Below are 14767 nucleotides of genomic sequence, written 5' to 3'. Positions count from 1 at the left end.
CTTATCCTTGTTACTTTATCATAGAATTCTAAAAGGTTTGTTAGGCATGATTTCCCTGTCCAGAACCCATGTTGGTGCTTGTTTACAAACCCAATGCTCTCCAGGTGTTCAACAAGTCTTAGCCTAATTATTCTTTCAAGTATTTTGCAGGGGATGCTTGTCAGTGATACGGGTCTGTAGTTAAGTGCCTCCTCCCTATCACCTTTTTTGAAAATCGGTACGACATTTGCCTCCTTCCAGCAACTGGGCAATTCTCCCGACATAAGTGACTCATTAAAGATCATTGCCAGAGGCACGCTGAGAGCCTGCGCTGCCTCTTTAAGTATCCACGGTGATACTTTGTCTGGTCCAACAGCTTTATTTGCATCCAGTGTTGTCAACTGTTTCATTACATCCTCTGCTGTCACCTCTATATCTGATAGTCTTTCATCTTGGGTAATCTCTTCTAACAAAGGGAGCTGCTCAGGCTCGGTTGTGAACACTCCATGGAATTTTGCATTCAGTACCTCGCAGATTTCCTTGTCGCTTTCTGTATATGCCCCTTCTGTTTTCCTCAGTCTTGTCACTTGGTCATTTACCGACATCTTCCTTCTTATATGGCTATGTAGTAATTTTGGTTGCTTTTTCGCTTTGACTGCAATATCATTCTCATAATTTCTTTCCGACACTCGTCTTATGTTAATGTAATCATTCCTAGCTCTGTTACATCTAATCCTGTTGTCCTCTGTCCTTTGTCTTCTGTACTTCCTCCACTCCCTCCTGCTTCTCACCTTTGCTTCCTGACACTGTCTATTAAACCATGGGTTATTATATTCCCTCCTGCTTTTTTCCTTTATTGTTGGAATAAATCTATCTTCAGCCTCCTTGCATTTCAATATGACTTGGTTCATCATACCTTGCACTGTTTTTCCTCTAAGTTCTTCCTCCCACTGCACTTCTCCCAGGTAGTCCCTTATCCTTCTGTAGTCCCCTTTTCTGTAATCAAGTCTCCTTTCCCGGACCTCTTGTCCTTTGGTCACAATTTTAAACTCCATCATGTAGTCAAAGACTAGGACACAATGGTCACTAGCTCCTAGTGGTATTTCATGTTCCAACTGCTCGATGTCTTCTACATTCTGAGTGATAATGAGATCTAATAGGCTGGGCGTATCCCCTCCTCTTTCCCTAGTATCTTCTTCCACATGCTGTGTTAGGAAATTCCTGTCAATAACGTCTACCAGCTTCGCTCCCCAGGTCTCTTCCCCGCCATGGGGATTCCTCGTTTCCCAATCTATCTCTCCGTGATTTAGGTCCCCCATGACCAGCAGCTTCGCTCTCATTCTATGCGCTAAAGTTGCTGCCCTCTGCAGTTCATCCATACATGTCTTGTTGCTGTCCTCGTACTCCTGCCTGGGCCTTCTACTGTTTGGTGGGGGATTGTAGAGTATCAAGATTACAATCTTCTTCCCATCCACTGTCAGAGTTCCATGTATGAAGCTCGTGCTTTCATTGGTACCCGGATTTTCCAGCTCATCAAACTTCCATTTCCGCTTTATTAGTAGTGCCACTCCTCCTCCCTGTCTCTGTGTCCTTTCTTTTCTTATCACCTGGTACCCCTCTGGAAAGATTGCATCCGAGATCATACCATTTATTTTAGTTTCCACTATTGCCACTATGTCTGGGTCTGCCTCACTAACTCTTTCTTTTATCTCTTCTGCTTTATTGGCTACTCCATCAGCATTGGTGTACCAAACCTTGAGACTCTTCTTGGAAACTCGGGTGTCAGAGTTCCCCCTTTCACCAGGGGTCTGGGGGGAACTGGGGGGTGTCTGGGGGGCAAGTGGGGGCTGTGGGGGTGAGTGGGGGGGTGCTAGGGGGGTGCCTGGGAGTGCCTGGTAGGCGAATGGGGTCTGGGCATCTAGGGGGGTAGGAAGGGCATAATGGGTCTGAAAGTTAGGGGTCTGAATAGCATAGGGGGGCTGAGAAATAGAGTGAGACTGAGAGTCAGATAGAGGTTGAGAGGTTGGGGGGAGAGGGATACTGAGGGCGGAGAGCTGAGATGAGAATGGAGCATGGGTGCTGGGAGTGGAAGAGAGGGTATATTAGTTAGGGGGGAATCGGGGGTAGGTGGGGGTTTTGGGGTAGAAGAGGGGAAGAGGGAGATGGGGGAAGGTGTTAGGGGGTCACAAGGTGAGGGGGTTAAGTGTGTGTGTGTGTGTGTGTGTGTGTGTGTGTGTGTGTGTGTGTGTGTGTGTGTGTGTGTGTGTGTGTGTGTGTGTGTGTGTGTGTGTGTGTGTGTGTGTGTGTGTGTGTGTGTGTGTTGCTATAACGTTCAACAGATGGTGCTGTTTTTCTTTAAATTATGTTTTTACCTGTCAGAGGTGTGGCATCTATACAGTAGGCATATAAAAACATTCATATATTCGAATGGAATATTGTGTCAGAATTTCAAAACAATCAATAAAGAACTTTGGGAGATAACAGCGTGTGTTGCTCTTACGTCCAACAGATTGCGCTGTTAATAAAAAAAAACATGTTTTTTCCCATCACAGGTGAGGCATGTATATAGTAAGTTTATAAAAACATGCGCCTATTCAAATGCAACGTTGTGTCAAAATTGCAAGGCAATCGGCAAAGAGGTTTCGAAGATTTCTCTCACATGAAAAACACAATTTTTCAAAAGAAGCATATTTTTCCGTCACAGACGTGTCATCAATATAATATATATATAAAACCCCGATCTGAAGCGAATGGAACATTGTGTGAAAATTTCAAAGCAATCGGTGAAGAACTTTTGGAGATTAGCGATTTTGGACAAACGAACATTTACATTTATATTATATATATATATATATATATATATATATATATATATATATATATATATATATATATATATATATATATATATATATATATATATATATATATTATTAAATATGACCGAAAAAGTAAGATTAATAATTCTAACACGAATTTTCTCAATCTTTCGTACATTTCTTTTCACTGTTGGAGGTAAATCAAAAATCAATTCTCCAAAATTCATTTTTATTTCTAGTCTGACGCGACACGAGCGCGTTTCGTAAAACTTATTACATTTTCAAAGACTTTAGTTTACAAATATACAACTGAATAGAACTTACGCATCTCCGATTTCGTTTATATCTACATTTGAGTGAGGTGGATGGGGCATTAATAGGGTATTAATTTCATCAACACAAGACAGAACACGAAACAATGGGTATTGAATAGAAGTGATTGTAGAAAGCCTATTGGTCCATATTTCTTGATGCTTCTATATTGGAGCGGAGTCTTAAGGTGGGTAGAATATAGTTGTGCATTAATTGGCTGTTGATTGCTGGTGTTGACTTCCTGATGTGTAGTGCCTCGCAAACGTCAAGCCGCCTGCTATCGCTGTATCTATCGATGATTTCTATGTTGTTTACTAGGATTTCTCTGGCGATGGTTTGGATGTGGGAAGAGATTATATGTTCCTTAATGAAGCCCTGTTGTTTATGCATCGTTAAACGCCTAGAAAGAGATGTTGTTGTCTTGCCTATATACCCAGTATGTAGGCAAGACACTTAGACTATATACTTACCCAGTATATAGGCAAGACAACAACATCTCTTTCTAGGCGTTTTCTAGGCGTTATATATATATATATATATATATATATATATATATATATATATATATATATATATATATATATATATATATATATATATATATATATATATATATATATATATATATATATATATTCTGATTCAGACGAAGCTTACAGGAGTTAAGAGCCGACCCTTCCAATTATATAACAAAGGCTGATAAATCCAGCACTATTGTTATTTTAAACAAAGAGGAATATATTTCGAAAATGAATGATCTCCTCCTAGATTCTTCAACGGACACTAAGCTTAGGAAAAATCCTCTTGAGGACATCATCAAGTTCTTCAATAGTAGCTTGAGGAAGTTGTTAAGTAAACATAGAGATCTTCTTAATCAATTTACTACCTCATCACCTTCATTACCATATCTATATGGTCTTGTCAAGACGCATAAACCTAACAATCCCATGAGACCTATCATCAGTTCTGTGGGATCAATTTCTTACAAACTCTCCAAATGGCTTACCAAAATCTTGTCCCCATTGTTAGGAACTATCTCCTCTTCTCATTTGACAAATTCTCTTGATTTAGTTAACAAATTGAATAATGTTCCTGTCACTCCTGATGTAAAGTTAATCAGTTTTGACGTTTGTTCCTTGTTCACAAAGGTACCGGTCGATGATATTCTCGATTATCTTGCTCGTGAACTAATGACCCATGACTTACCTCTTTCTGCTGATATTATTGTCAGTCTTGTTAAGTTGTGCATTAAAGAATGTAAATTTACCTTTAATAATGAGAATTATTTTCAGACTTTTGGAATGGCAATGGGGAATCCTCTATCGCCATTGCTCTCAAACCTGTACATGGAATTCTTCGAAAAGAAATTTGTTTCAAAAATAACTCCTGGAATCATTCCTTGGTTTAGATATGTTGATGATATCTTGTGTATTTGCCCTTCAGATGTCAACACAGACGAATTTGTAGCCAAACTTAATGACCAAGTCACCTCCATAAAATTTACTATGGAGACTGAAATTGATAAATGTTTGCCATTCTTAGATGTGCTTATTCATAGGGAAAACTCTTCATTAAAGTTTAGTGTTTACAGAAAACCTACGAATAATTTATCTTATGTTCATTATTTTTCAGGGCATAGATACAATGTAAAAAAATCAATTTTTTCTTCAATGTATCTAAGAGCTCTTCGAGTAGTGAGGCCAGAATTCTTAGACGAAGAATTTAAGAATATTGATTCGATTGGTCTTAAGCTTTGTTACCCACTGAGTTTTTTGGAAGTTTGTCGTAACAAAGCACGTCGTACATATTACAATAATGTATGCAGTGGAAGGATTCGCCCAAAGAATGTGTTATGTTTACCATATTTCTCTGGGTTTGAGAATATTGTCAAGGCCTTGAAACTTTTTAATATAGATGTAATGTTTAGCTACGAAAACACTGTTGGTAAGCTATTAGTTAGGAACAGCCCTCGTAGTGATAATTGCGTCATTTATAAAATACCTTGTAAGGAATGTAATAAGTTCTATGTCGGGCAAACATCTAAAGATTTAAAATGTAGATTATCGCAACATAAATACTCTGTAAGACATGGCCAATTGTCTAATGCTTTGTTTGTTCATTTGTCAGAAAAAGCTCACCAAATTGATTGGGAGAGTGCTTCTTCAATAACAAATTGTAAAAGCACCTATAACAGAAACATAATTGAATCTGCTTTGATACAGATCACCAAAGAAAGTAATTTGAATATTAGCAGTGGTCTATATAACTTAGATCCATTTCTAATAGATCAGCTAAAGGGCGATTTAAGTAGGATCATTGGAAAACATTTGTCTCACTAATTCATTGTATATATTTACCTCTTTATGTTATAATTACCTATGTATTGTGCTTGTATGTCTGTTGTATCAGATGGGCCATTGGGCTACATCGGATGGGCCAATTGGGTGCATCTGATGGGCCAATGGGCCCATCAGATGTATAGGGATATATAGCGACGAACTTAGGAGGGAAGAGCAGGCTCAATCTCTTGAAGGAGATTATCGTCACAATATATATTTATATATATATATATATATATATATATATATATATATATATATATATATATATATATATATATATATATATATATATATATATATATATATATATATATATATATATATATCGTGCTCTCAGCCACAGCTCAGAATGGAAGCAAGTCGACGAAGAACTCTGTAGGGTAAGGCAGGTCCTAGTCAACAACGGCTTCTCCAATGGTTTCATCGAAGACATCATAAGAAGGAAAGAGAAACGCCATGCAACCTCTGGAGAGACAACTAACACAACACCTATATCCCCGATTTGACTATTTTACAAGAACTTCTTTTCCACAGCTCATAAAACGGAGGAAAGGGTCCTGAAAGATATTGTTAATAGAAACTTTATCCCAACAGACAAAAATCAGAGGATACAACTGACGATTTACTATAAAACCAGAAAAACGGCCAGCCTACTCATGAGAAACTCTCCAGACACAAAGCAGAACGCTTTAAAAGAGACCAACGTCGTCTATGCCTTCAAATGCCCTCTTGGGGACTGTAAGCTCCAAAAAACCCAGTATATAGGCAAGACAACAACATCTCTTTCTAGGCGTTTAACGATGCATAAGCAACAGGGCTCCATTAAGGAACATATAATCTCTTCCCACAACCAAACCATCGCCAGAGAAATCCTAGTAAACAACACAGAAATCATCGATAGATACAGCGATAGCAGGCGGCTTGACGTCTGCGAGGCTCTACACATCAATAAGTCACCACCAGCAATCAACAGCCAATTAATGCACAACTATATTCTACCCACCTCAAGACTCCGCTCCAATATAGAAGCATCAAGAAATATGGACCAATAGGCTTTCTACAAATCACTTCCATTCAATACCCATTGTTTCGTGTTCTGTCTTGTGTTTATGAATTTAATACCCTATTAATACCACCTCACCCCATCCACCTCACTCAAATGTAGATATAAACAAATCGAAGATGTGTAAGTTCTATTCAGTTGTGTATGTGTAAGCTAAAGTCTTTGAAAATGTAATAAGTTTTACGAAACGCGCTCAAGTGTCGCGTCAGACTAGAAATAAAAAATGAATTTTGGAGAATTGATTTTTGAATTACCACCAACAGTGAAAAGAAACGTACGAAAGATCGAGAAAATTCGTGTTAGAATTATTGATCTTACTTTTTCGGTCATATTTAATAATATATGTCTACAGGAAAGACTGCTACCAAAATATACTAATATATATATATATATATATATATATATATATATATATATATATATATATATATACCTTCTCACCTCTTTAATTACAGCCTACTGCCATTTTAACCCCACCCCCCTTTCACTCTCCCTCTAATCAGTCCCCCTCTTTTATACCGTTGCTCTATAGTCAGTAAACCTCTCCTCCCCTAGTGCCTACCCTATTATTTAACTTTTATACTCTGACTTGTTATTCCTTCCTCCCTGTGTCCTCCCTGGCTCCCTATTTACATCCCTTCTCTCCCTTTTCCCACCTTTTATCTCCTACTATATATATATTGTTGGGGGTTTTCACCTCTCTATTATTCTCTACCCTTACTCTGGGGTGAGCAATAGTTACGCTCAAGGTAACTCACCGTAGCCCTGCGGGTCTTCCCTCGATCCTCACGGCGCCACTGCACGCCAGGAGAGTCTCCCAGTCAATCTTAACGGCCTCTTATTAAGAAAGAGTGAGAACACGACTCGTTCACCTCGACTGTCGTGTGCCCTCCCCAACAATAGGGCTCTACGGTTAAACACAAGATCGCCAACTGGTGTTTAAGGTGGCCAGTAACACCCTCAGTGGACTGGTGTATTCGGTGGTAGCCTTGGCAAGGTCACACTCAAAGATCAGGAATCAGGCAGGTACTTATTGTTATCACTCTATGCTTACAGGTATAGTATAGCCACAAGATCAATGGAGGGGATGATAAAAACACAAAGAGAGTTTTGTATTTTACTTAAAATGTATGAAAGATGTCACAAGGCCACACAATAATCATAAATCAACTGATCCTGACTCGGCCGGTAATTCCCACGGATATTATGCGATCACTAGAGGGCAACACTCTCCCCCTCCTCATCAAGTGTCAAGAACAGCTGATCGCAATGGCCTCTCCGCGCGAACTTTGCTTGTTTTCTAGATTCACGCGCGCTGTTCCTTTAAATTTTCCAATATTACTAGAAACTCGCACACTCGATATTGGCACAAATAAACCGTATTACTCAGTTACACTGTACTCAGGCTCAAACAGTCTTTTCTACAATCAATTCTACAATGATTCACTGTAATGGTCTTACACTGTTATTTATCCAACAACATATAATGAAATATTAACACGGGAGTTTTCAGTACTTTCTCTCGTGGGCGATAACGCAATGATTCACTGTACTCACAAATGATTATTCACTGAATGAACATAGACATATATATGGTATATAAATCAATCATCAATACATGGAAAATAAATAGTTTCTGGGCACATAGCCTAACCTCCACATACTGGCATAATCTTATATATAATTTACCACTATATGTTCATATCAAAATCTATAGAAAGATATACACAACACAGTAAATTTATCACTGGTTCCTGGTGCCTGTACACACCAATAATCAACATAAATAATACAAGTACTCTTGATAGTACTGTCTAGCACCCTGGTGCTTTACCATGACATAGGTGAGACTTGCTCACGACATATAAAATCTTCAGGCTAGATAATATAGCCAAATAACACAGCTAACTAAAGGGGAATGGGGAGGGAACTAGAACCACCTACTTCACCCTATCCTCCGATGAGAGTCGAGATGTAGCTCCTGGTCCTCGTGTCGGGAACGCCCCCACACTACACGTCGTCGTGTCCTACCAGAGCCTCTCGTCGTCCCACCGTTTAGCGCGTCGTCTCCGTGCCTCCTCACTGCAGGTCCGTCCTCCTCCTTGACTTCTTGAAGGTTGGAGTCGGTCTCCTGGCCGTCGTCTTCTCCCAGCAACGGCTGTCGCCTACGTCTCAGCTACAGTCGTCCGGGTTCCCCAAATAGTCCTCTCTTCCTCAGCTACCCAGTGGCTCTGTCTGCCACTACGCTGTCACGAACTGGTGAATTGCCATAGACGCCACATACGTCACTGCACGGCTTCACTGCTACTGGCACAGTACCTGACTGGAGCACTTGTTGCTCAAATAACCGTCAATTCCCTCTTCTGGTTCAACACATGAACTAGGGAAGACCTCTCAGAGTACTGGCGGACTTCCGGTGACGCGTAAATCCACGGTAGTGGGAAACAGCTGTCCGACAGACAGGACCACTCGTCGCGCGTCCGACCTCTATGACGTGTCGTGTCTGACTGCTGGCGCCCGCCCGGCGCGCTGGCCGGACCCCCTTCCTTCGTGACGTCACTTTTGCCACGGGAAGTTTTCATTGGCTCTCGGTGCCACATTGCTGTCGGTGACCAATCCGGTGCCACTGACGTCACACGGTTTTGGCGGGAGATCAGAGAGGCCAGCGCCATCTTGGCTCCCTAAAGGGCCTAAACCACGGGCCAAAACATTACTATTTCACAAATTTCTCGGCTCTCCGAGAACACTTCACTCTCTCCCATATATCAAATTGTAGCCTGCAACGTAGAGAACGCTTGGGAAAAGTAGACATGACTCTTACTGCAGGCGTGGGAGAATTTTAAGGGGGGGGAACTCCGTCACAATATATATATATATATATATATATATATATATATATATATATATATATATATATATATATATATATATATCTATATATATATATATATATATATATATATATATATATATATATATATATATATATATATATATATATTTATATATATATATATATATATATATATATATATATATATATATATATATATATATATATATATATATATATATATATATATATATATAGGGTTACCACCACTGGTTTAATTAAAGGGACCCACATCCTCGAAGAAGAAAATAAATAGTGTTCAGAGACGACCTTGTGGATTCTCACTGAATACTTTAATCTTTTCCTCTCCTACCACCCCCATTATTTTTTTTATTTGATTTTATTGCAATGCTACAGTTTACAGAAAACACACACTTATATAACAATATACCAATCAGTGTTCGAAGACCTCGTCCAGCTCCTCGCGGGTCGGGTGCGTACCCAAGATACAGCACGCATTTCCACTCTGAACAGCGACACTGAGGCGCTGAAACATAAAACTGGCCGCTCTTGGGTCTCTAGTCTTCCCAATGAGTTCCTCGCCCAGCTCCTTCAGGAACTTAAGTGCACATTTACCCCTGGCGCCTAGAGTCTCAGAGCCTATTGGCACGAACCTGTAACAACGTTCTAGGTCCCTGTACTTGTTAGTTTTCTGGGTCTCCCTGAAGGTGGCCGCCCCGCCTCCCTCAGCTGCGCTGTAAGGTAGATAGATATCAGCCAATGTGGATGCACACGTGTAGTCCCACACGACCTGTTTACCTTCCCTCCACGGCTGCAGGGTGACTCCATCTGGGCGTTTTTGGCTGTTGTCAGGTCTGCACAACTGAGGTTCCCTTTGTGCTGGGCATCCAGCTGAAGCCAAACTTCTCTTGATGATGTCATTGACTGCTTCATGTCTGGCAATCTTTCCCTGTGTCTTATGACAGATGAGACCATGGCTGCCGTATTGGTCTGCCCGTGCATGGCCGCAAATACACCGGTGCTCGGTGGAGATAGGGGCGGCAAGGCGCAGAGCAACACCAATACTTAGGGTCCGATGGTCCAGGCGGGTGCCCAAGGCGGAATTAGGGACTGCCACCAGGAATTCCCCGGCATGGGGCGCTTGCACAGCTAGAAGACGCGCTTTGTCCTTCCTGGAAGCTGCCTCCAGCAATGATGTGGCGATGTTCTCCACTATGGGGCTATCCCATTTGGACTGTTTGCAGTCATTTGGAAAAGTCGGTCGAGGATGAGAGTTGACGAGAGTGTCCCACTGACCGGCTCCTTCCGCGAATTTGGGATCATGAATCCCAATGGAGTCTCTTAGGTGTTCCGGTAGTATTTCCTTAACTAATTCACCTGTTGCACTGGTCGAGGATAAGAATGCTGGCAATGCTAACTGTGTCGCCTTGCGAATACCTATTCCCCCGAGTCTAACTGGGAGCGTTGCTTGGTCCCATTGGTCATCTTGCAGGGAGAGGTTTAACACTTTCACGGTTATTGACCTTAGGAGTGTGTCATATTCTGTTAATTTTGGGCTGTCGAAGGAGGGAGCACACCTTAGGAAATAGGTCAGTCTGGGCAAAGCCAGGCACCTTGTGAGAAGGTACAAAGCATCGTGGGCGTCCAAAGCCCCTATTCTTCCCTCCATCCTCCTCAGGTCGTTCAGCTTTTCTTCGAGGACTACCTCAATGGCGCTCGAGCCCAGAGGTGCCCCTAGCAGCACACTGTCGGTGGGAGCGATCACTTGGGCTCCTGGCAATATGGTTCGCACTGCATCTATGGTTGGTTGGCTAGATGAGATGATTTCACACTTTAATGGGTTTAGGGTGAGTCCTAACTCCTCTCCCTTAGATTTCACCAGCTGTAGATCTTCTAGCAGGGACTCCTGTGTCCCTGCCAGGGTGCCATCGTCCAGGAACCAGATGTTGAGTTCGCCGGTCAACCTGCTTGTGACCTCTTTAACAGCCATGCAAAAAAGAAAAGGGGGGCAAGTGGGTCTCCCTGCTGGACACCTTCTGTAGAAACAACTTCATGTTCCCCAAACAGTAGCGTCGATTCCCTACTGTACCCTGCTGAGACGAAGGGGAGTAGAGAAGGAAAGCTTGATCGAACTGCTTCCAGTACCACATCCCTTTTTACCTGGTTGAAAACATTTTTAAAGTCTAATTTAATTAATGCCTTATTTTCTGGGAGGTGCTTGATATAGGCTCGTGCTGCATGAGCTGCTGCTTCACAGCCATGGGGGACACCAAAACCTAGTTGATGGGGTCGAAGCATCGTCGCAGCGTCTATGCTAATTTTTCTGACAGCTGCCCTAGCAACAAAGCGCCGAAGTGTGTTACCCACGGCAATGGGTCTGAATGGGATGAGAGGGGTGGTGGCGGCAGGGGTGGACACGGGTGGTGGCAGGAGGGGTGGCTAGCTGTCCCTCACACTCACCACTCGTATGAGTACTTGTGTCTCCCTCCCTTTTGGGAGGAACCTGAATGCCTGCTGTGACCTGTGCCATATCTGGGTGCATGGAGGGTAGCACATCCCTGCAACAAACACAGTGAGGGCGGTGAATAGGTGGGTGGGAGACACCCAGGCGCAGGGTGGGCTGGGTGGTGGGATGGCAGGAGGTACTGCGGTGCGGTCAGGCAGGCGGGCGGGGAGGAGGTGGTGGTTGACCGGGCCTCGCTCAGCTTGAGGGGGGGGGGGGTCTGGGTGACACTTAACACTGGTATAATTTTCTTGTATATCACTGCACAATGGTGAATGAATCATACACTTGTAATCCGACACACTGTGAGCTCTATTAGCTCTGACCATGATTGCTGATTTTAATTTTCATTTTTCTTTCCCAAAGGTATTTCTATAAACACTGGGTGGCACATGGGTGACCCCCCCCCCTCTCGCCAGACCGAACAACAACACCCCCTCCTCCCCCACACCTTAGCCTGGGAGGCCTAGAGGGCGCCAGCGTGGCCCTCACTGCCGTTGTATTCCATACACTGCACACCCACCTGTTTTCATCCGTTTTTGTTGAGATGGTTCACTCTGGGCACCTTCCGCCACTCCTGCACCTTCCCAGAACATTCACACAGCACTCTGTGAAGGCTTGGCACGGTCACGTCAGGATGTCCCTAGGTAATGGCTCAGTAAACAACAGAGCCTCCTCCACGCGCCCTCCCTCCCCGGTAGCCTGTATTTTTTATTAAACTATTTTTTTTATTACATTAATATTTATTTTTTTACAATATTTATTACAATATTTATTACAGTATTATTAACCACTCAATATTTATTACAGTATATATTACAATATTACATTAATATTTATTTTATTACAATAATATTTATTTTTTTATTTTTTTTATTACACTGTTTTTTTAGCCCGAGCAGTACCACGATACTCGATATATATATATATATATATATATATATATATATATATATATATATATATATATATATATATATATAATATGTGTGTGTGTGTGTGTATATCACGAAAATAAACACGTGATTAAAAATGTGGCAATGTCAGACCACGGAGGAAAAATGAAACAGGAATTTCCTTAAGTACTTTCGTATATTAATACATCTTCAGAAGGATTCACTCCTTCTGAAGATGTATTAATATACGAAAGTACTTAAGGAAATTCCTGTTTCATTTTTCCTCCGTGGTCTGACATTGTCATATATATATATTTATATATATATATATATATATATATATATATATATATATATATATATATATATATATATATAATATATATATATATATATATATATATATATATATATATTATATATATATATATATATATATATATATATATATATATATATATATATATATATATATATATATATATATATATATATATATATATATATATATATATATATATATATACCTGAAGAGGATGACCTGAACGAGAACTCCTGAACTCAGGAACCTGAACTCAGGAACTGACCTGAAGAGGATGAACGAGAGGATTGAAGACATCGATGCTCATGATGCACTTTACCTCATCACCAGATGCTTGTCCCTTCCCAGGCTGACCTACTTTCTAAGATGTTCGCCATCTTTCAACAATATTAAATTAGAAGAGTATGACAGCTTGCTGAAATCAACACTAGAAAAAGCCCTCAATCTTTCCCTCAGCGACTCACAGTGGAAACAGGCCTCCCTTCCTGTCAGACTCGGGGGCCTTGGCGTGCGCACAGCAACACAAATTGCTGTACCAGCATTCCTGTCCTCTTCAGTGGGGTCTGACAACCTGGTGAAGGAAATCCTACCTGAGCACCTAGTTCAACAGGCAGGGGTGCATGATCCCAGCTTCACAGACTGCACAACCAAATGGGTCTCTCTCGCAGGACCAGCACCCCAACCACCACCTTATGAAGCCCATAAGAAATCCAGCTGGGATCGCCCCATTGCCGACCAAGAAGCTGCAACTTTGCTAGAAGCTGCGACGACACCACATGACACTGCCCGACTTAGAGCTGTAGCAGCTCCCCATGCAGGTGATTTCCTATTAGCAACCCCAATGTCAGCAACCGGCACCCGTCTCACACCGCAGGCCCTCCGAATTGCCGTGGCTCTCCGCCTAGCTGCCCCAATCCACACCGAATACAGGTGTATTTGCGGCGAGGCAGAGGCCGACAGATATGGACGGCATGGCCTTCTTTGCCAAAGGACGGGAGGATGGCATGCAAGACACGGCGAGGTTAATGACATTATTAAGAGAAGCCTTACCACAGCCGGTTGTCCAGCAGAGAGAGAGCCCCGTTACCTAATGTCCCGCAACTCTGATGAGCCTGTCGGTCGCCCAGACGGAATTACGGTGAACCCCTGGAAGAATGGTAGACAGTTGGTGTGGGACTACACTTGCGTTTCAACTTTAGCCAATACCTATGTTGACTTCAGTGCTACACAAGCAGGAGGAGCTGCCAATCACCGGGAAGCGGCCAAGTCACGTAAATACAGAGACCTTGAGCACCACTACAATTTTGTCCCCATTGCCTCAGAGACACTTGGTGCCTGGGGTAAAAGTGCTGCTAGCTTTTTAAAGGAGTTGGGGTCTAAGCTAATCGAAACAACTAGAGACCCCAGAGCTGCCAGTTTTCTTTTTCAGCGCCTTAGTGTGGCAATCCAGAGAGGAAATGCACACTGCATCCATGGTTCCTGCCCGCCATCTGAGGAGCTGGAGGAGCTATTCAATTTGTGACAAGCAGCCTTGTACCCTGTATGTAATCAATATTGTAACTTTTTTTGTGTAATGACATTTTCAAATAAAGTTAGATAAATATACACACTTAACAAAAGAATAGGGGTGGTAGGAGAAGAAAATATCAAAGTGTTCAGTGAGGATCCACAAGGTCT

The sequence above is a fragment of the Procambarus clarkii genome, chromosome 32 (assembly GCF_040958095.1).
Source record: "Procambarus clarkii isolate CNS0578487 chromosome 32, FALCON_Pclarkii_2.0, whole genome shotgun sequence".
Lineage (NCBI taxonomy): Eukaryota > Metazoa > Arthropoda > Malacostraca > Decapoda > Cambaridae > Procambarus > Procambarus clarkii.
This window is presented reverse-complemented; position numbering follows the sequence as displayed.